Source organism: Arvicola amphibius, chromosome 2, assembly GCF_903992535.2.
Source record: "Arvicola amphibius chromosome 2, mArvAmp1.2, whole genome shotgun sequence".
Taxonomy (NCBI): domain Eukaryota; kingdom Metazoa; phylum Chordata; class Mammalia; order Rodentia; family Cricetidae; genus Arvicola; species Arvicola amphibius.
The window spans coordinates 53477872-53502277 of NC_052048.2; the positions used below are offsets into that span (position 1 = coordinate 53477872).

Genomic DNA, 24406 nt, shown 5'->3' on the forward strand with positions numbered 1-24406 from the left:
GCAGCAGGGGGAGGATAGTGGGGGAGGGCAGCAGGGGGGGCAGCAGGGGAGGACAGCAGGGGAGGACAGCAGGGGGAGAGGGAGAAGGAAGCAGGCAGGAGAAGACTAACATGAAGGAAAACAGTGGAAGATGGGCAGGAAAGGAAGAGGGAGACAGAGGAGAGGATGGAAGTATGGAAATGGGGTGGAGGCTGGTGGAGGTGGAGAGAGTCACTTGAGGGGCATGTCAATATGGCAAACTCCAGGAACCTGCCAACTGTCTGGGAGTGGATGGCTGCACCCTAGAGGAAGAAAAGCTCTATAGGGATTGTGCTCCATGCAGAATTCAAAGTAAAGCTGTTGAGTCAGGGACAAAGTCCCCTGTAGTCCTCAGAAGAGGTCAAGGTCACAACACCTAGAAAGTGTTTACGGTGAACCCTGAACTAGGGAACAGATCACCGGGTCCTCAGTAAGCGGGACTTCACTAAAGCCCTCATGTCAGCCAGCGCTGTTCCCCTTGCCCTGCTGACAGATCAGAGGCTGGGTGTCCACAGAAACTGTGTAACTTGCCAAGAGACACAGAGTCAGGCCACCTGACTTCAGAGCCCTAACTACTATTTTACCAGCAAAGACAAACATTTAACCATGTTTATCTGCTTATAAATCCACATAGTACAATTTCTTCGCTTTTAATTAAACTTTTGGAAATTCTTAAAAAAAAAAAAACCCACACCCACATTTCCAAATTAAGAATAAACTCCAGTGGTCTCCAGTCACTGCTTCCCCATCACTGCCTGGCACACTCAGGGGCTCACAGTGGTCCCAGAGTTGCTATCTCTACACAGTTTAGTTCAGGGATACTGTCTAGACTGTGCCCATGTGGACTGCCAGAGTGTCGACCAGTGTGCACCCCCACACCTTTTGGAGGAATTGACAGGTGTGTAATAACTATCTGCGATCATATGAACTCAGGGCAGGAAGTTATTGCTATGCTTAGTCAGAAACACAAAGTCTGTCACAATCTGTCTAAAGCAGATGGTGTCCCTGCCTGGGAATGACAGTGGCCATAAAGAGAATCTGCCCTCCTCAGAAAGAAAATGGTAGCATGTGTGTGTCAATGTCACTAGTTTGGGTGAAGGTGACAAATGACAATCTCAGAGATGCTTGCTCATGTCATAAGTAAGCAGTCACTCACCCTATGTCACAGTCCCACAAAATGTTAAGTCGAGTGTTTTGATTCCCAAAACAAATCTGACATTATCCATCCTGAAATTCAAGAACTGTATTTTCAATGAAATCAAACACCAAAACAAAATCCCTGGCTGTGAAACTGATTTCTAAAAACTTTTCTAAAATCTTAACAAAGTATACTGTGCGGGGAGACGCCGCCAAGAGGAGAAGCAGCAGGACTTAGTCTTCTCAGTCTAACTTTCTTCCTTGGACTAAGCCTTTCTAAATGTGAAGACAGCACATTCTATGTTAAATGTCTCAACTGCAAGTTTAAAAAAGGTCTAAATTATTTTTACCAGAATTTATTTGACTTTTAAGACTATTCAGTTTTCATTCTATGGATATTTTGTCCATTTGCCTCTATTGCAAATTATTCATGAAATTCTTCCTTCAGTTTAAAGAGGTAACTTACATAACATACGATGGAATGACCCTGGTTCAACTATTCCCTGGGGCATTTGCTTAAAAAAGAAGGTCCACAGTGAACCCCAGCTTCGCTCCCTACAACAAGATTAACTGACAGACTAAGGCAATTAAACATTCTATAAATGTTTGAATATATAACTTTATTTGGGGCTTTTGGTAGTGAAAAGGTCCCTCATAAGATAAACGCCTGATGTGTGCAAGCGTCTCAAATGTTAGTCGCAACTGTGCAGGCTGCTCGCTGTCTTCCCAGCAAGAGGAAAGCGCTATGGAGACGGAGCACTCGTGTGGGGCAGCTCCACACTGCTCCTACCTTGGGCAGAACATGGGCTACCGGAGAACTGCCTCCCTTCCCAGGTCTGGTTTAAAGTCAGTAACACTGATGTTTCTTCAGAACGTGGAATTTTATACCCCAAACAGATGTAAGCTGTTATTCTAAAATGCTTTATAGATGAAGAAAATGAATAGCTATACTCAGAGGTTTTCTATTCCAAAATACAACACACCCATTTTATAGCACCAAAAGTTACAAAATGGGTCACTGTTGTGACTTGTTTAATGCCTCCATTTAAGATGTTTTGTTTGAGTAAGGTTGTTAAGACCCAGGGCACTAATAAGTGAGCAGCAATAAAGCCAGCTACCATCAAAGAGGCAGAAGCAGAGGACCCTGCTACAGTTCAACATGGATTCTGTTCAGCACAGGCAAAGAAGCAATTCTATCCCTTGAGCGTATGTGAGGATTCTGGCGGAAATAGAGAAAGTGGAATCACTAGTAACACGAACAATGTACATGGTTAGATCATAGGCAGGACTTACTATCCCCAAGTATTGGACTGCTATTCTGCTTGAATTCAATCAAAGTTTCTAACCTTATGATTGTAAGATAAATAGTCTTTCATAAACAGTGAAGTGATTTATAACTGAGGGGCTATAAAGTATCATTTCTAAGTATTATTAACCTCTGCAATTTGACTATTTGATAGAACAATCACATAACAAGATACTTTTTTAAATAAATAAGGGTAGACTGTAAGCTATAATAAATACAATGTGAATGACCTACAAATCTAAGGAACAAGAAGTTATACTTTAAGAATGAATGTTATTACACTTGGCAAAAATGACCAACATCTCTGTTTATAAACTCAAGGAAATGTGCAAGAGTTAAAATTCCAAGGATTGATGGTTAGTCCTAATCGTTAGCTTGGCCAGATTTAAAGTCACTATGGAAACGAATCTCTTGGCTTGTGTGTGAGGGATTATATAGACTAGGCTAGTTGCAGGAGGGAGATGCACTCTAAATGTGGGTGGTATCATTCCACAGGCTGGAGTCTTAGACTCAATAAAAACGGGAAAATGGACTCTGCGCACACACCCTTGCTCTCTACTTCCTGGCTGGACACAGTGTAGGCAGCTGTCTTCACTCCTGCTTGCAGCCTTCCAGCGGCCTTGGTGGACTGTGTCCACTCACGCTGAGACCTAAACTAAACCCTCCCTTCCTTTAGCTGCTTTTGTCAGGTATTTCACTGTGGAAACAAGGCGAATACTAACGCCTAAGATTTAAAAGCAGCATAGAAGTGTTCCGCTTGCCACCGACACAGGAACAGCTCCAAAGCTGCCCAGTCCCCTTTCCGAGGAATCCTACGAGGGAGAGGGAGAGTTCTCTTCTGCTGCATGGCAATTTCCAAGTTAATGTGCTTCATTTAGGGTTTCCCACTCTAGTGTCCCACAAATGACAGCCATTCCCCTCTTGAACAGCCAGCTTTTTTCTTATTTATTTATTTATTTTTGGTTTTTCGAGACAAGGTTTCTCTCTGTGTAGCCTTGGCTCTCCTGGAACTCACTCTGTAGACCAGGTTGGCCTCGAACTCACAGAGATCCACCTGCCTCTGCCTCCTGAGTGCTGGGATTAAAGGCGTGCGCCACCACCCAACTCAGTCAGCCTTTTCTGTTCAATACCAGTGGAGGCCAAGGGCAAATGATGGGAAGAAACCCCTTGCTTCAAAATGACTGGCATTCTTTAAAAACAAAACAAACCAAAAAACAGGGTAGAAATACAGCCATTCAAAGTCTGCTAGCAACTGCCTATCAGGACAGAATTTCAACAGTAAACACCTCATGGACAGAGAACAATTAATACATGCTTGCTAGTGCTCCACATTTACACGCCCAGGATTGCCATCTAGAGAACAGTCCCCAGCACAGTTAAGACAGTTCTTCCCACATCAATTAATCTAACCAAGACAATCCCTCACAGACTTCTCAGAGCTAAACAATCCCTCGTAGGTGTGCCTGGAGGCTGACAATACTAGCCCCTATCCAGGTCTCTCACTGATGATGGAACTCATGGATTGGGCTAGGCTGGCTGGCCAGTGAGCGCCAAGATCCTGCTGTCTCCATCTTCTCAGACCTGGTAGTACAGATGCTTGCAGCCATGCTTGAACATGCGTACCAGGGACCAAATTTAGGTCCTCAGGTTTGCACAGCAGGCTCTCTCTGAACAAACCATCTCCCCAGAGCCTGCCACTCCTTCCCTATGAGGTGACCGGTAGTTTAGTAACTGACTTTAGTCAATTTCAACTGCATTTCTGTATCTGGTTTGGTTCAGTGTTGTGGCTGCTACACTGGTTTATCTTCGCATCTCTGAAGGTTACTGAGCCCTCAAATGAGCGCTTCTAAGTAAGAAAATTCATGAATAAAACCAAAGGAGGCAACCATACCAACAGAGCTACAAGGTGCAGCCCAGAACACAAAACATGAAAAACCAAGGAATCATGACTCACAGAATCTCTTAACTCCTCTGAAGAGGGTGAACCCAGCAAAGCCAACAAAGCCAACAGCCATGCGAGAATGCGAAGCTATAGGAAGCAAAGCACAGACATGGTGGCGAGTATGCCTCTGCACTAGACCACGCAGAGCACAGATGAGGACAAGCACAAGGTGGGGGCAGCACCGACACACTCAGAATCCTTATGTTATTCTATATCGTGTGGTGTGTTCATATGCATGTGTGTACATGAGGGCACACGTCCCTGTGGGAGCCAGAGGCCATCTGCAATGTCTTCCTCACTCTCTCCACCTTGCTGCCTGAGGCGGGTTCTCTCACTGGAACTGAGTGGCCAGTTGCTGGGCCTGATATTTTTTTGTATGGGTACTTAGGATTTAAACTTGGATCCTCATGCTTCTGAACACTTTTTCCTACTGGGCCATCTCTCCAGGCTCCATAATCTTAAACGTTTTGAAAGCTGACATGATACTCCAAGTAGACCTGACCTCACATGAGGGATCACAGGCAAAAAGCAGGTGCCCTACAGCCAATGTATAAAATTACCTTCAAGCTATGTGCATGTGGTAAATATGAAACGTAAGTGAATTCACACTTAGCCTTAGCCCCTGCTGTAAGATGGTCTTTGCCGCTGAAGACAGCATGCATAGGATATGGTACTTTGGTGTTTCCACTACGAGTTCGTCCTTCCACCAATATATTTTAGCACCATGCTGCTCAGAAAACAAGAGGGAAAAAGAATATTCAACCATTTAAGAAGTTCAATGGTTAAGCTTTGTTACTTCTTATCTTTTCAGTGTCTGGCTTAACAAAAGGAGGTCACTTTATCTAGGCTCCTGCAGCCATTTTTCTGATCATCATTTAGACAGAATCTCACTATGCAGCTCTGGTTAACCTATAACTCACAATATAGACCAGGCTGGCCTCAAACATACAGAGATATACTTGCCTCTGCCTCCTGAGTGCAGGGAATAAAATAAAGGAGTATGCCACAATGCCTGGCTGGTTTAATAAATTCTTAAAGAATAAACAAAGAGTTTCAAGCTAACCAAACATAGCAAAGATTCTCCGTTAACAGTGACATCACCTCTACGGATGTACTCTTTGTCTTTACACTGAATCCTCACCTGCTTCCTTCCTGGTACCACCTCTAACCTCTCCAAACAGCTCAGTGCAATTAAAAGTACTTTTGGCAGTGGTGCTATTAAAATAAACCAACAACAGTGAGCTAAGCAGAAATGTATCCTTGAGCAATTTATAGACAACAAAGAGAAGAAAAAGCAGCTGGCAGAGCAGACGCAAAGACAGCAGACGAGAGCACAGGCAGTACGACCATTGTTCATTTATCCCCCGTCCTGGTCCTGGGCAAGAGGGCTCAATAAATACTACCTGGGTGAGTGGAGCAAAGGAGGGGAAAGAAGGGATGAGAAGAGAGATGGCTAGTTCGGGAAATAACAATTCATTAATTATGGTTTAAATTTACTTGTGAGATGGTGTTTGGAAAGCAGAATGTGAAATATAAGTCAGTGTCAGCTTCATGCAAAAGAAAAAATTAAAAAAAACAGATCTCAGTCACTGTATTTGCTAGTTAAGCCTACAAGTCAGTAATAAAGCCATGCACCCATCTCAGGAAAGTTCTATTGCCCAGGCACGTCATCTGCTGTCCACAGCTGGCTAGGGGCACCTTCATTTATGTTCTCAGCTACTACAGAGCTGTGCAAAGATTCAAGTAAACCTACAGCAAATTCAGGGTAGTAGGAGCGTCACAGGAACCCTAGTTCATAGCAAGCATAGTTCTACATATGAACACAGGGAAGAAAAAGCAATTCCAAAGCAGCAAGAATATTTAAAATAAAGAATCAAAACAACTCGATCAAATCAGCTAAAACAAGGGTAAGAAACTACAGTGGCAAATATGTAGCAAATGGTGTCAGGTATGGTGGATACACACTGCAACCCACACCCTGCAACCTACACACTGCAACCCACATACTGCAACCCACACACTGCAAGCCACACACTGCAACCCACACACTGCAAGCCACACACTGCAACCCACACACGGCAACTCTTGTGAAGCTGAGGCTGATCAAAAGTTTCAACCAGCCCTGGCTATTTAGTAAGCTGTAGGCTAGCCCAGGCTATATAGTGAGAGTCTGTCTCAAAGAACAACAAAGCAAACAATAAAACAAAATAGTAGCAAGAGAAGCCAGCTGAAAAAAACAAATTGTTACATTAAAATAACCAGTGGAATTTTGTTTATAAGGAAAATAAGAAGTGACTTTTAAAATGGTGAAAACAAAAAGGTAAGCATAGAAACTGGGCTAAAAATTAGCAAAGGTGATCTTTAAGAAAGATATTAAGTATGCTACCAAGATGGCTCAGTAGGTACCAGGCTGCCAACTGATCAACCCCTGGGAATCCAATGGTACAAGAAGAGAGCCAGTTCTGACCTCCACATACAAGCTGTGTCATGCATGAACACAGGCACATACAATAAATAAACATAAATCTTTAAAAAATATTTAAGTACCAATAAAGCCATGATTTATAAAGAACATATATTGGAAACTCACACTCAGCCGCAAGCACAACAGTGAAAGAACTCAAGACAGTGAACAGGAGTCTGCACATCAGGTAGAATTCCTTAATGCCACGTGGTGAGGGGACAAACTGCATCACTTGGTGAAAGAGGGGAAAGCGGCCCCTCTCAACCCTCACCTCCTCTGCCTCAGGAAACACAAGGGCTTTGGCTAACACTTCTCCATTGACTCAGAAAACCAAGCAATACTCTGGTCAAAACTATTACAAAGCTCCTAAAAATTACTGTTGTAGTCAAGAGAGCAAGGAAAAGGAATAAATATCCATATAAAGCCAAGAATATTATGAAAAAGTAAAGGTAGACAGGTGAGAGAGAAGGTCCCTGTTTACAACTCAGATTATACTTTAAAAGACTATACCCTGGAAACATCTGTTTAAAAACCTGTCTTTAGATCCAAAGAGCTCTCTAAGAAAAGCACAGTACAAAATGAAGCATTAATCTAAATCTTAATCAATAAAAACCAGGTTAGAGACATTGGGATAAAAACCTGGAAGATTAGAGAACTGGGAGCAGCTGCCAGATGCTTCCTATCTGTTTCATTCCTGGATCCAAAGAGGGCTGAGACGCCCACCTTATCACTTCCTGTCTTAAAGGTGTGTGCCACCACTGTCCAGCTTCAAAGGTTAACTAGTGGCTAGCTCCACCCTCTGATCTCCGGGCAAGCTTTATTTGTCAAAACACAAAATATTACAAAACAGCAACAGAAAGCATGATTAGGGATACCTGGGTACTCACTGTAGCACTCTCTGCAGCAACTGACACATAGAAGCAAAAGCCAATAATAAGAAAACAGCTGGACCCATGCAGGACTTTTCCACAGAATAGGAAGTAGTCATTTAAAAGAATGTTCTGGAACTGTAATTGTTAGCATAATTGATTTTTAAGTATATAAAGAAAAAGAAAATACAAAAATACTATGTATCATATAAAATCCTTATATAACGTTCAAGACAAAAACTATTTGATCAAGACAATGATAATACATAAAGTACACATACATAAATGCATGTGCTAATGTTAGGCTATTAATTAATATGAGGTATAGGGGGAGAGGAAGTTGAGCAAAGGAGTAAAAAGAGAAAAAAAACAGCCCCATAGAAGAACAATTCTCATATATTTTGGACCAAATTAATGTACATGCATCTCACAAGATGTATCAAGATGAAATCTAAAGAAGAGGCTGTGGAGCAGAAGGCAGGTAACAGAATATGAGTGGCCTTTGAGAGATTCTGCAAGGGAGAGAATTCAGGGAAACAAAGGGAAATTATGTTCATTGGGGAGAAAAGTGAGGGAAAACTATGGGAACAAGTGAAGAAATGAGTGGAACTCTAAATACCAGAGTAGGAAAAGCAATGCAGTAAGAGCGGCAGCAAGGCCCAAGGCAAGGACACTGGAATCAGGCACACATGCACAAGCTATATGAGCTGGGAGAAAACCAAGCCCATGGTTCAGTGCACATGTGAAGTCCTAGCAATAGCTCAGGGGCAGATGAGCACACAGAGTACTTCAGTCAGGTATCATCACTGTAAGAGGGGTTCTTTTAGGGACTGAATGGCTTTAGGGAATAGAGCAGAGTAGCGATAAAATGGGGCTTCTGTGACATTCATCAGACTGAACAGGTAGGTGACAAGTGCACACAACAGTGGAAGAATTGGCCAATAGGGCATTCCAAGAGGTATGGGCAGCAGGGAATAGGGATTGCAACGGCCCAGCACTCATTGGGCCCATTGGAGATAAGTGGGAACAGATGCATGAGGTATCTCGAGGAGTCAGATCTGAGAGTACCATTGTAGGAAGAGCCTACTTATTGGCTTCCCAGCTGCCCATTCCCTAATAATCACACACAAAAAACTATATTAATTACAACACTGTTTGGCCAATGTCTCAGGCATATTCGTAGCTAGCTCTTACATCTTAAATTAACCCATTTCTATTAATCTTTGTATCACCACGAGGCTGTGGCCTACTGGTAAGGATCTGGTGTCCTCCTTTGGTAGCTACATGGCATCTCCTTGACTCTGCCTACTCTCTCTCTCTCTCTCTCTCTCTCTCTCTCTCTATATATATATATATATATATATATATATATATATATATATATATATATATATATTCCAGCCTGACTATATTCTGCCCTGCCATAGCCCAAAGCAGCTTTATTCATTAACCAATAAGAGCAACACATATACAAAAGGACATCCCACATCACACCATAACCAAGAGATGGACCTGGATCATCTGCTTACCACCACCTATGTCATATGCCACGCTGCCCAGTATAAATATTGATAAATGGAATAAACCTTCTAGAAGATAAGACAACTGCAAGTCTATATGTGTGGAATGTTACCAAGTCTAATTCGTGCTACAAATACTGCTGGACGTAGAGAGGTAGGATCCAATTCAACAACACAGATGACTCCCATGCCTCACTCTCACTGACACATAGATCACCAAGACAAAACAAACAAAATACACTTCCCAAACTCATGAGATTAAAGTACCCCACAGATGAGGACTTAACACCCACAGAGGATTCCACTCAACAGCTACTGGATATATTATTCTTCCCAGCAGCTCATAAAACTCTCCATAACACAGATCCCTAAAGCAAATCTTAAACAAACAGACAAAGATGATTGGGATAATATCAGATTAATTATCAGATTATAATGAGAGTGGTCATCAACAGGAAGGAAAATCCAAAAACTACAAACACATGTAGCTGAGTGTATGCCTTTGAACATTTGGTGGATCACTGAAAAAATATGAGAAAATTTTTACAATTCTTTTAATTACTAAAAACCAAAAGATACCAGGCTGTTCTGTGTAACAGAAGGCAGCATATCTGAGAGGAAGATCACAGCTACACTAAACATCAGAAAAATCTAAAATAAAATGATGTAACACTGCATTGTAGAATCATTGGAAAACAACATCACAAACCACCCCAACCCAGCAGACAATTATGAACAAGATCAGAGCAAAAATTAATAATGACCAAAAGGACAATACAAAAGATCAACAAGCTGGCCAGGGAAGTAGTAGGCTAACTGCAGATCTTCACTTCCAATTCATTCCCCAGTCTTGTCCCCAGCTCTGTAGCAGATCACCTGCTACAGCCTCCCCTTCCTGTCTGCCCCCATTCCCAGGGGACTAAGCAGATCCTAGTGGGCCACCTGGCTTTCCTCCCTCCAGTGGACCCTCTCAGTGCTTCCCTCAGCCCATTCCCATTCTTAAATGTCTACTTCCAATACCTAGAACACATTCTACCTGGAACTCCCAGTGGTCACACCTGGCAGGATCCCAGAAGCATTTCCTACCAAGGAACACACAGTCACCATACCCTCCCCTCCTAAGAACCAGAGAGGGCAACAGAAATGAAGGAACAAAACACCCACCTAACAAAGACAAGACCAGATATCATCACCTAGAATTACAATCTTCCCAAACCCAGACGCCTAGACACCAGAGTTTAACAAAATCCAACACCACTTCATGATAAAAGGCTTGGAACAGTGGTTCTCAACCTTCCTAGTGCTGCAAACTTTAATATAGTTTCTCATGTTGTGATGATCCTCAACCATGAAATTATTTTCATCACTACTTTATAACTGTAATTTTGCTACTGTTACAAATTGCAGTGTAAATATCTGTATTTTCCAATGTTCTCAGGCGACCACTGTGGGGGGTAGTCCTGGAGAGGCTAGGGATACAAGGGACATACCTCAATATAACAAAGGCGGTTTACAGAAAACATCTACTTAAATGGAGAGAAATTAAAGCAATTCCATTAAAAACAGGAACAAGACAAGGTTTCCACTCTCTCTATACCTATTCAATATAGTGCTTGATGTCTTAGCTAAAGCAATAAGACAACTGAAGGAGATCAGAGGATACAAATTAGAAAGGAAGAAATCAAAGCATCTTTATTTACAACTGATACGTAAGTGACCCTTTTGAACTGAATTCTTCTGGGAAATTTCAATAGCTGGTCAATATTTTCAGCAAAGTAGCTGGATACAATACTAATTCACAACAATCAGTAGCCTTCCTATACACAAAGTAGATGAACTGATAAAGTAAGAAGTGAAACAACATCCCTCACAATAGCCTCAAAAAATATAAACTATCTTGGGGGTAACTTAACAAAGACATAAATGATTAAAAAAAAAACTAAAACATTGAAGAACAAAATTGAAGAAGATAACAGAAAATGTAATGATCTCCTACACTAATGATTTAGTAAAACTAGTATAATAAAATTGGCCATCCTACAAAAATCAATCTATAGAATCAATGCAATTCTCATCAAAATTCCATCATAACTATTCATAGATTTTAAAAGGACAATCTTCAGCTTCATATAGAGAAACACACGCACATATGAAACAAACAAACAAGTGAACAAAAACAGGTTAGCTAAAAACAATCCTGAATAATAATACAAGAACTACTGGAGGTATCACCAACCTCAATCTCAAACTGCACTACAGAGTTACAGTAATAAAAACGGCACGGTACTGGCACAAGAACGGACACACTGATTAACGGAATTCAACTGAAAATCTAGATAGAATTCCACACGCCTATGGACATCTGATTTTTTTTTTTTATAAAGAAGCCAGAAATATACATCGGAAACAAAACAAAACAAAAGACAGCATCTTCAACAAATGGTCAAACTAGACGGCTATATGTAGAAGAACTACAATAGAAAGATGTTTGTCACGGTGCAGAAAACGCAACTCCAAATGGATCAAAGACCTCAACATGAAACTAGATACACTGAATCTGAAGGAAGAGAAAGTACAGACTAGCCTTGAGCTCACTGGCACAGGAAGTCTTTCTGAACAGGACACTATTGGCACAAGCACTAAACTAAGATCAACAATTAATAAATGGGAATCTTACTAAACTGAAAAGCTTCTGCATACACAATAAAGGATACCACCATTCAGACAAAGTGGCAGCCTATAGAATGGGAAAAGATTTTTACCAACTACATATCTAATAGAGGGCTAATATACAAAAATATATAAAGAACTCAAAAAACTAGATATCAAGAATACAACCCAATTTAAAAATGGTATAAAGATCTAAGCAGAGAATTCTTAGAAGAAACTCAAATGGCCAAGATATACTTAAAGAAATGTTCAACATCCTCAGTCATCATGGAAATACAAATCAAGCTGACTCTGAGATTTCATCTTACACCTTTCAGAATAAATAAAATAAGTGACAGCTCAGGCTGTCAAGGATGTGGAGTAAAGGGAACACTCCTCCATCGCTGGTAGGAGTATAAACTTGTATAGCCACTATGGAAATCAGTGTGGCTGTTCCTCAGGTGGATGGGAATCAGTTTACCTCAAGACCACTGTACCACTCTTGGGCATATAACCAAAGGTCACCTCATTCTACCCCTGAGACAATTGCTTGATCATGTTCACTGCTGCTCTACTCGTAATAGTCAGAAACTGGAAACAGCCTAGATTAATAGATGAATAGGTAAAGAAAATGGGGTACATTTACACAATGGAATATTACTTAGCTGTTAAAATATGCAATCATGAAATTTACAGGTAAATAGAGGGAACTAGAAAAAAAAATCATCCTGAGTGAGGTAACCCAGACACAGAAAAAGACAAATATTGTATATTTTCACTTATATGTGGATATTAGCTGTTAAGTTAATGATAATCAAGCTATAATTCATAGAACCACAGAAGTTGGGCATAAATAAGGGAGGAAGGGGACAGATATATCTCACTAGGAAGAGGAAATAGAATAGATTGTTATGTATGGACAACAGGAGATAGAACTGGAATGGGAGGATCAAGCAGGGATAGGGAGGGAAGAAGATGAGGGAGAGACAAGTTAAAATAAGGGTCATTCAGGCGGTAGGATGAAAACCCAATGCAGAAAAGTTTCCTAAAATATATACATATATGAAGGCAATTTAAATGAAATCAGCAAATAATGGAGGAGACATTGCCCCAACCAGACATCATTTGTAACCAAAACAAAGCTTCTAATAATGGGAATTGGGTTACATCTAATTTATTGTGGGCCAAAGGGGTTCCATAGAATCCCCAAATAACCCAGACTGTTGTCAAAGTTATAGGTTGCTCTCCACAAACTGACGGCAACACCTACATAACTCACTGAACACGGAAAAGTTGAGTTGGTAACCGTCCTAGAGCCTTCACCCTTATGGCTAGTGTTTTCGGTAGCAGGAGGTACAAGGCAATAGATACAGCCATAGAAGGGTAGAAAAACAGATGAATAAATTGTCTGTGTGGATGGTCTGCGGCTGTGATGAAAGCTCTTCATGTCACCTAAGGGTCCCAGAGATTTACGTGTGCTGTTGGGAGCCTTTGCCATTCTCACCACTGGAATGCAGACTCTTGAGCAGGGTCTTTCAATGATGAGTCACAGGGTAGCCATCCTAAAGTGTGATTAAATTTAACTTGGACTTATTACATACACAGACCATATTATATGTGGAAGTTTACAGACAATCCAGCAAGTGATGGTCCTCAAAAAATAACTTAAATATTACATAAATGGCCATTACCTAAAAATAAATTATCAGTGATTTCATTTCAGTTTTCGGATCAGGCCACGGGGGTAGAGATCATGGAGAGTGAGAGAGCGAGCAAGAGAGAGAACAAGCTAGCTTGCTTAGCACTTTTGAAACCTGACGTTGCATCCCAGCACTGCAAATAAATGCATAAATAAGAAGGGCGGGCCAGATGGCTCAGTGGGTAAAGGTTCTGATTGCAAAAGCTTGGCAGGCTGAGTTTGACACCCAGAACTCACCCAGAACCCACAGACAGGTGGAGAGCGCTGACTCTGCAAAGATGTCCTTTTACCTCCACACACATGGCATATGTGCACAAAAGCACACACAAATAAATAAATCAATATTTTAATAAAAAATGAATTGAAAAATAAGTTGGATGAGGCCTGCTTCTCTGATCAAGTCATCCATTCATCTATGATTCCTTTCCTTGGGACCCAGAAACAATGTCAAAGTGATGTGGAAATCTGAAACCAGACACCAAAGGCATAGCAAACACATGCATTCTGGAAAAGTCATAAAAATATCCAAAAATAATTATATCCTTAACGTCCAAATGACTGAACAAATTCATTTCTAATAAAGTACAACTCTGAAAAGAAAGATGACAACATGGCACTTGCATATCAAGTATCCGCAGATTCCCTAGGACCAGGACATTCAGGCCTAGGGGAAGATGGGTAAGGAGGGGCACGCTCTCCTACTCACTGTATTCAAATTAAATCATGCCTGTCTCAAATATCACATGGGAGGGAGGCAAGAATAAGGGGCAAAGAACAGATTTACTTTGTTAGCAGATGTTTCTCCTTGTCCCCATGCAAGAGTAAGTGCACACTGTAAACGGCTCAGTTAATCAAACAACCATACATTCAGCCATTCCCCTCCAAAACCTAATTCACTATATGTACCAACTGGGCAGGGTACATGAACTCACCTTTCCTTGAAACTTTTACCTTTTGTTATGGTCACATTCTTTTTTGTTTAACATGTACTTCCAGTCTTGTACCAACTAGAAATGAATACACGTTCTAAGAGAAACACTTATACTAGGACTGTAGAAACAAAGGAGACCAAGATAAGCTGATGTGGGAGTCCCCTCTAAACAGAAAAGGGGAGATGGTGTGGGAGGTCCTTCTGTCTATGTGTTGCTTTTATTGCTTAATGAATAAAGAACTGGCTTGGTCTATAGCACAGGAGGAGGAAGGAGGAGTTAGGGAGACGCCATGGAGCCACCGCTGGAGATAGATGTGCTAAAATTTTGATGATAGGCCACAACCTCATGGTGATATACAGATTAATAGAAATGGGTTAAATTAATATATAAGAGTTAGTCAGTAAGAAGCTAGAGCTAATGGGCCAAGCAGTGTTTTAATTAATACAGTTTCCGTGTGATTATTTAGGGTCTGAGCTAGTCGGGCAGCCAGGAAGAACAAACAACCCTTCCTTCAACAATAAGCAGAGCTGGTGAAGGAAACAGACAGTTGGAAGGAAGCAGGGTAAAGGATGAGAGTGCCAAAGCCAGTTTAAAACCTCCATACACAATCTAAAATGGATGAAAGACACTTAAGGAAATGTTCAACATCCTTAGCCGTCAGAGAAATGCTCAACATCAAAGCAACTCTGAGATTCCATCTTACACCTAGAAAAATAGCTAAGATCAAAAACATTGATGACAACTTATGCTGGAGAGGATGTGGGGTAAAGGGAACATTCCTGCATTGCTGGTGGGAGTGCAAACTGGTACAGCCCCTTTAAATATCAGTATGGCAATTTCTGAGAAAATTAGGAAACAGCCTACTTCAAACCTGGCAATATCACTTGTGGGTATATATCCAAAGGATGTTCAACTGTACCACAAGGGCATTTGCTCAACTGTGTTCATAGCAGCATTGTTTGTCATAGCCAGAACCTGGAAACAACCTAAATGCCCCTCTACCAAAGAATGGATAAGGAAAATGTGGTACATTTACACAATGGAGTACTACACAGCAGCAGCAACAACAACAACAACAACAATAATAATAATGACATATTGAAATTTGCAGGCAAATAGATGCATCTAGAAAACATCATTTTGAGTGAGGTAATCCAGACCTAGAAAGACAATTATCACATGTACTCACTCATAAGTGGTTTTTAAACATAAACCAAAGAAAACCAGCCTACAAATCACAATCCCAGAGAAACTAGACAACAATAAAGACCCTAAGAGAGACATACATGGATCTTATCTACATGGGAAGTAAAAAAAGACAAGATCTCCTGAGTAAATCGGGAGCATTGGGACCTTGGGAGAGGGTAGAAGGGGAGGGGAGCAGAGAAAAATATATAGCTCAATAAAAACAATACAGAGGTTAAAAACAAGAAAACCTCCATATACTTCTCTTAATAGTCACATTTAGGACACATTTAGTCACATTCCACACACAACCCCATGGAGCAACTTGTGCACACTAAAGCTTGAAAACCCCTGAGATAATGTTGAGTATAGAATAAAGCAACTGTAGAGCTGTACATATTCAAACCATTCTGTTTAAGATGCTAACAAATTCAATCAGGAGGGCTGACGGGGCAGCTATTCAAAGAGAACTCCTCGCCTGCAGAGACAGACTCATCTGTACTACTCCTTAGCTCACAGGTCTATACTTTGTTGTAAGCAGCATGCATGGGGATGGACACAGTGCCAGCATAGGACCTGGCTCAGAGCAGGTATGTAAGAATGAAGTCTGGCTCACTAACTCAAAAACCACTCGCTACATTCTGAAAGCTGCAGAAAGGGGCAGTCAAGTACTTCCTTTGTTTCCAGACTGTTCTGTATTGCTGTGGCCTCTCAAAGGACAAGCTCTAGGCACCCCTGTAGAGAGAGCTCCACTGTACAAAGTGCTAGGCACCTAAGGGCCTTGGTAAATTAGAAAAGCACCTAATGTTACTCTATTATAGCATGGCTGAGGCAACTAAGGATGGATGACCATAAGCTTGGCCTCAATGTCAGGAATGAAGAAGATTCCATTTGTATTTTGGGCCAGAGCACTGTGGGGACCTAGAGCATGAAAAGGACATTGCCCTTGTTATTCCTGTCACCTAAGCTGACCCAGGGCACACAGTAAAAAACCAACTGGGTCCACATGCAAAACAGGAGGAAATGCAATATTCCTACAATAGCCATCTGTGAGCTCAGGAGAAAGCATGGACGACAATGAGCAAACCGGAGGGCTGGGAACTGGTCCCCCTGATAGGGCTCATAACCGTCTGAGCCAGCATGATTAAACCCCATGTCAGAAGCAAATGGAAACAACATTGTGCCATCAGGAGACTCCATGCTCTGTGGCAAAGGAACAATTCCCCCCAGTTCCGTCTCAGTCAGCAAGCCATGCACACACGAGGTAAGCACAAGCAAGGCCTGTGAAAGACTCTAACTGTCCTAGGGGCCTTGATACATCAACAGTGTGAAGAAAGGGAACTCGGAAACCATAGGGGTGCTGTCCTCCTAAGCCCCTAAAGAAAGGGTAAATTTTAAATACTGCCAAAGTTAATTCTAAATTACAACAGTGATACCCTTTATGAGCAATGAAGGACATTCTACAACTGGGAAGCTGCTCCACTACTCTGGCGTAGGTATGACTTGTAGTAACAAGCAAATTGAAGAAGAGACATGTAGTAATCTCAGTAGATAAAGAAAAGGTGCCTGAAATCCCACACACTTACCATTAAACACACAAAAACAACTAGGAACAGTAAGAAACTTTGCTCCTTAAGAAATAAGATTAAAGTCTCTTGCCTTTCTTGTCTCTCTTCTTGCATGTTCTGTCTGTCTGTGTGCCTCTCTCACGTCCCCACTCCAAGATGGCCTTTGGCTCTTTCAGGTTCCCCTTCAGCCTCTCACAATAAACCTCTTACACTAGTGGGGGAAAGATGGTTAAGGCCCAGGGATAAGATGCTTGTTAGCCCAGCCTCGACAGCCTGAGACACCAAAATGGTGGTGACTTGGTAAGTTGTTCTCTAGCCTATACACACACACACACACACACACACACACACACACACACACACAAACGCATGCACACATTGTAGTATGCACTTACACATGAGCATATACGAAAAATTAAAAAAATGTAAAATTAACTTCAAATAAAATTAAATATTAAAACATGTATAAGAAAGCAACAGTTATAACACTACTTGTCAAAGCTCCCTGCGTGTGCCTTTCACAAGAGACTGGGAACATGGGAAGGAGGTGCAGAGTGACCGTATCTATTCAGCATCACACTGAACATGGGAAGGAGGTGCAGAGTGACCACAGCTATTCAGCATCACACTGAATATAGGAAGGAGGTGCAGAGTGACCGTATCTATTAAACATCACATGGAGGGCTGAGCCAGAGCAGCCAAGAAAGAAAAAAATAAGGTGATTGCATAATGGAATGGCAAAGTTCAAAATTATAAAGACTGTCAACACCAGTTGCTGTCAAGGGTTGGGCAACTAGAGCCCTCGCATGGCTAAGAGAAGTCTAACGTGACCCCACCACTCTGGGAAATTGTTTTTGTAGACAAAGCTTCCCCATATAGACCAGTCTGGCCTCAAACTTGCAATCCTTCTGACTCATCCTCCCAAGTACTAGGATCATAGGCACATGCCATCATGGCTGTCCAGTTTACACACGATATTAGCCACATATTCCATATCCCACTAAGTACCTATAACAAATATCCACATAGAGGCTTGTACAAGAATGGGCACAGCTGCTTTACTAACCTGCGCTCAAAGCTGACAACCCAAATGTCAACTTCTAAGAGAACAGATGAGCCGATAATCACATCTTACTCAACTAAACAACACTTAACAGCCCAAAGGAAGAGGCAACCGTTTTAATTAACAGTGTGACTAAACTCCAAACACCGTGGAGCCAAAGGAAGACAGGAGATCCTCAGGTCTTAAATAGGCGGATAGCTAGGGAAAGAGCCTCATACCTAACTGACCTCCAGCTACTTTCACTTTGATCCAAGATGGCTGACTCACAAATTCTAGTCCAAACAAAAGGATCTTTGGCAGCTTTTCCTTGAGAGGAATCTCAGTGTCCCGTCCCTCCTTCCCTCTCCCTCTCCCCCCCCCCCCATCTGCTTTATCCAATAAGAATCCTGCTGTCAGATGAACCTACCCAACCACAAAGTGAATCTTGCCCAGGGTAATTCTCTATGGAAGACATAAAAGCCCAGACTCCACCCCTAGTGCGCCAACTCTGGAGTCCCTGTCTTTGAGTGCTGTGTGCTTCTTTGGCTTCAGTATGTCCCGACTGTGTGCTGTGACTGCAACCTTCTTATCTAGTGATTCTTTATCTGATGGAGAAATGGACCTGAGAAAGGAGACTAGAGGACAAGAGTGACAAAAGCCAGATACCAGAGGAGACCTACTGCATAATTCCACACAGTCGGAATCTTCTAAAGAAACCAATACATTCTCACACATCCTCAGCCTAAGTGTCGGTGAGAAGATGGGTGGCGGGGCCTGGCGACTGCGCATACAGCAGCACAGGCGAGCTCCTGGTGGTGATGAACGTTCCACAGGCTGTCCCAGGCACGCCCATCCGTGCATGCACTGTTTGACTGCTCTCCCGCCACCCGCAGAGCTGAGCAGCTGCAACAGTGATGGTCTGGCAGGCAGTCTAAACTATCAGACACATCTGTAGAAAGATTAGAGGCACCTGCTCTACATTCCCATCTTACTTGAGGTGGCCAGGCTGGAAGACGGATGTGAAAACTCACGAGTCATGAAATGAGCAGGTTTCTTAAAATAACAACTCTGTTTCTTTTGAGTCAATTTTAATGACTTATTTATTATTTATTATTTCCAAGAGGAATAACCATGATAAGAATATGGACGAAAACTGGGAAGAAAAAGCTATGATGCGAAGCGAGTCAGGACACCATTCTGTAACAAGAAAGTAGAGTGGAAGGTACTGGCACTCTTAAGTCCTTTTGTCTGCTTGAAAGAAGAACTGATTAAAAAAGTCCAAAGCCATAAATGCCCAGAGGTAACTTTAAGCTTCTCTTCCTGGAAGCCAATGTCGCACCACACAGACCCACTGCCAGGCGCTGCATTCTACAGTGTGAGTTCCACTAATCTTTCCAAAGCCATCCGCAGTCTTACTATGCCGTCACCTATCCTCATTCTATAAGGCCGGTTACTCTCCCAGAACTCCCTGCTCCTCTGCAGTCCCCACTCTGACCCCACTTCCAGGTACACTTTCTAATGACCCTGTATACACAAATTCCATCCACTTTGTCTTTATTCTCCTTGCTAATCTGTTTTCCCCCTCTCTCCTGCTAATCTATCTTTTGTCAGTTTAATTTTGGGCCTTCAAGCACTTCATGCCCCAATAGACATAAAATATGAGACAAAATAAAATTGGGCTTATAAATGAACTTTGGCAACCAATACAGAATATTATTTTTGCTCTTTACATTATTTCTCTTACATCATAATATTCTTACTAATGCAACGTTGATTTTTCAACATGACTTTAAATTAGTTGAAGCCTGTTAACAGCAGACATTCAAATCTGATGTGGCCTCTCCTCTCCCTCCCACATCAGCCCTTCCAGCCAAGCTCTCCCTCTTCCTCCTCAGCGAACAGCTGCTGACACAGAACAGCTGTCAACGCTGGGCAGGCAGAGGGGAGAAGGGAGAGATGGTCATGTGTGCCCAGTGCTCAGAGGGGTCACTACACTGTACCCCGATTCCAACACCTCATGCCAGGAGAAATCTTTCCACAGACAGGGGTTTTATCATGCCATGTCTAATTATTTTGAAATTGGTGTTATGATGCAGTATAAATAATCATGGTTAAAAAATAAGACAAGAAGGGTCCCTAAGGGAAATCCATGTCTATTTCATAAAATCTGACAAGGAATGTATCATGAACAGTTTTATCAAAGTGGTTTATTAACTAACGCTTTTCAATTATGAACAGGTGCCCCTAGAAAACTGACATAGAGCGGGAGGGGGAAGGGAAGGGGGAGAGAGGGAGAGAGAGAGAGAGAGAGAGAGAGAGAGAGAGAGAGAGAGAGAGAGAGAGAGAGGGAGAATATCCAAGTTGTTGCTGATAAATTGTTCAACACAGACTGAGTGTTGAGCTACAAACTGGCTCAGAAGTCAGTCATGGCAAAAGTATAAAACTTTAAATTTGAAGTCAACATTCATGTGCCAACCCTTTTTTGTTATTAAAACCACATGTTGGCACTGGGTCATTTCATGGTTCATTTGAAATAAACATGCAGAAAATTATGGGAAACAAATAGAGCCCCAGAAGTCTGTTAAAGCACATTCTCTGTCACCGGCTTCATGCTGCCATCCTAAATAGTGCATCTGTAGTGGAAGGGACTTGTGCTAAAAAGAAAACTGCATCATAGTGATGGGATTAGAACTGTGGCCAATGCTTATTTTTATCCCAGAGACTGGAAAACATGGATCTCATTACTTGTTCAATGAGAAAATGCATTAAAACATTTTAAATAGCTTCAGCTAGTAATATCAAATTTTACAAGGCAAGTGTCCTATTTAATATACAAAACTAAAATGTATATTAAACCAATGAATTAATATTAATGCAGAAGACTCCTTTCTTGAAGGACTCTTTGCTGTATCCTCACTGCAAATACAGGATCATCTCAAAACCCCACCCCTTCCCACAACTGCCTTCAAGTTCATTGGTGACAACAAGGCAAACCCTTTAACACAAGTACGCCCTGGTTCATTTTGGTCTGGGTTTTCTAAGACAGGGTCTCATGTAGCTCACGGAGGCTTGAGCTACGTACCCAAGTCACCTTGGGGTGACTAAGAAAGAAGACCCTTGCCAGGTAGAGCTCTTCAACACTGAAGCACCAACCTTTACAGTGAGAAATAAGCTCTCAGTCAGAGGCCTGCTGCTTGAGTGCTTGCCTAGCTTGCCCAAAGCCCTGGGTTTGATCGCCAACAACACACAAACTGGACTAGAGCTAGTGAGCCAGGAAAATCAGCAGTTCCAAGTCATCCTTTGTACACTGCAGCTAGCTTGGATACAGAAGACCCTGCCTCAAAAAAAAAAAAAAAAAAAAGGAGGAAAGGAAGGAGGGAAGAAAATGATGTAAAAATTAAATTTCCCTTCATTGCAAATTACCCACCAGCATAAAGCTAAAGTTCTCCCTGCTAATTCCGAACTCTAAATGGCAGGCCACCACTGAATGCGACAAAGCCAAAAAAAAACTGGTCAGGAACAAGAAAATGACAAAATTTCGCGGAGAAAACATTTCAAAGGAAAGTGAACTTTCGCTGCTCTCTCCACTACTTTGTAAATCAAGCAACCCCAGCTTCTCTCCTTCCCTCTTGTTGCCCTGTGTGCCTCAGCCTCCCCCCACCTCCAAACACACACCTAATGCACCAGCACAAAATTTAAATCAACAGTACTTTAAAGAGCTGCTACTGATTGCTAAGTATTGTGATCTATAAACAAGTGAAAGAGCTATAAATGTGCCTACTGACCCAACGAACTAGCACCACTCCAGGCGGGGGCTGGAGCTGGGAGAGTACCTTCCATCAAGGGATGGCATCCAAAAGAACCAAGATCTGCAGCTTCTCGGGATGCTACAAGGATCAGCAAAGAACTCCAAATGCAGAAAATCACCATGCCTCTTAATTACATGCAAGCCTGCTTCAAACACAGGTGAGGATCCAGCCCTCCCATTTCCACTTTAAGTAGGGCCTGAGAACTTGCCTTCATTTGCAATGCCAGCTGATGTTATACTTTATCCAAAGGCCACATTTGCAGAATCTCTGTGGTAAGCTGATGCTCATGGCCTATGTGGAAAATCCTGCTAGAACTGAAGCATTTGCTGCAGTCATGTGGAGTAAGGCAGGTGTGGTGCAAGCTGCACGGTAGCACTTGAGAAGAGAGGAAGAAGGGTCAGAAGCTCGAGGTCACCTCCCCACAAAGAAAAAGTCTGTGAGCAGCCTGGACTACATGTCTCCTTTTAAATAAATAAATAAATAAGTGTGGTTCTTCCTGACAAAATGTTCCCATCACATTGGTTTTTCTTAATGTACGTCTCTTTTTTTTTTAAGGTGATCTTCTTAAAGACCATGACTACTGAGATAAAAGTGACAACATACAAATCCTACAGCACAGCACAGAAGTGAGGACAACTGTGGTCACTTCAGACTATGACGCCTACACAGCAAAGGAAACTATCAGTGAAGAAATTGTGATGTCGGCTTTGGAACGCACACATCCGCGAAGAGGTCAGTATGGGAACGAAGCAGCAAGCCCAGAGCCCTGCAGTGCCAGGCACTCGGTCGGTCACACTGCCAGTGCTGGTTTTGTCAGCGGTGCTGTCGTGGTTGGTAATAGCAGGAGATTTGCTTTGTTTCATTTGTTGCTTTTCTGTCTTCTTGAGACACCATGTCATTATGTAGCCTGGACAGGTCTGAAGTCTCAATCCCCTTTCTCTGCCTCCTGTGTCATCATACCCAGTGCTAATTATCCTATTTTTAAAAGGACAAAAAGAGGGTTGGAGAGATGGCTTAGAGGTTAAGAGCACTTGATGCTCTTGCAGAGAACTAGAGATTTGGTTCTCAGCACTCAAATCCCACAAACTCTTCCCACAACTGCCTCTAATTCCAGCTCCAGGAGACATGACACCGCTTCCGGCTTCCACAAGCACCCATACACACATGCACATTAGTAAACAAAATAAAAATATTTTTAGAGGTTTATTTATGTTATTTTATGTGCCTGGAGCCTGGGGCTTGTGGCAGCCAGAAAAGAGTACCAGATCCCCAGGAATTGGAGTTACAGAGAGTTGCCACCACGTGGGTGCTGGTATCCAACTTTGGTCTTCGGCGAGAGCATCAAGTGCTCTTAACTGCTGAGCTATCTATCCCATACCCCACCTAAAAGAATAATCTCTGTTAAAAGGCAAATGAACCGAAGAAACATTTCTCTTTCAAAAGATATATAGACAACAAGCATTTAAAAAAGAAAAGTTCAGCATCACTTACCAGGGAAATGCAACTCAGAACTACAATAAGACACCACCCGACACCTGTGGTATGGCCTGAATGTGGAAATTTACCCTGAAGATGGAAACTAAGACAGATGAATCAGAGCATTCGGACACTGAAAAAAGGATAAAATAAGGAATATGAACAGAGTACGCAAGATCATGTGACACCATTAAAAGATCAAACTTACGAATCACACGGAGAAAGGGAAGAACTTCAACCTAAAGGGATAAACAACATGTTCAGGAAAACATCTCAAAACTAGAAAAAGAGATGAACATCCAGACCCACGAGACATTCAGTACAGGCAGACAAGACCAGAAAAGAACCATCCCACATAAATATTATGGTTAAAACACTAGAGAGAACAAAGATTATTGAAACTGTAAGAGAAAGGTATCAAGTCACATATAAAGGCAAAAATCGTAAGAATTACAGCACATTCCTTAACAGGAAGTCATAATCCCAAGAAAACAACAATCATGTATTTCTAAGCACTGGAACATAGTAACTGACAATCGAAATTACTGTACCCAGTGAAACTGTCTGTTATGACTGAAGGAAAAAGACCTTTCATGATAAAAACAAGCTGAAGGGGTCGTGACCACTAAACCAGCTCTACAAATGACCCTTGAATAAACCTCAGGCTTCCTACTAGGCTACATGCAAGAATAAACAATGCAAGAATAAGGAATAGAAACAGGAAAACACAAAGCATGACAAAAATCAACAAAATGACAGGAATCATATCTTCCAGTAGCAACTTTGAATA

General features: G+C 41.9%; 1 protein-coding gene across 6 annotated transcripts in view; it reads right to left on the reverse strand.

Moving 5' to 3' along the window:
• Positions 1–24406, reverse strand: part of Slc25a26 (solute carrier family 25 member 26) — a 112800-nt gene that overhangs the window by 26644 nt on the left and 61750 nt on the right. The window lies entirely within an intron of this gene.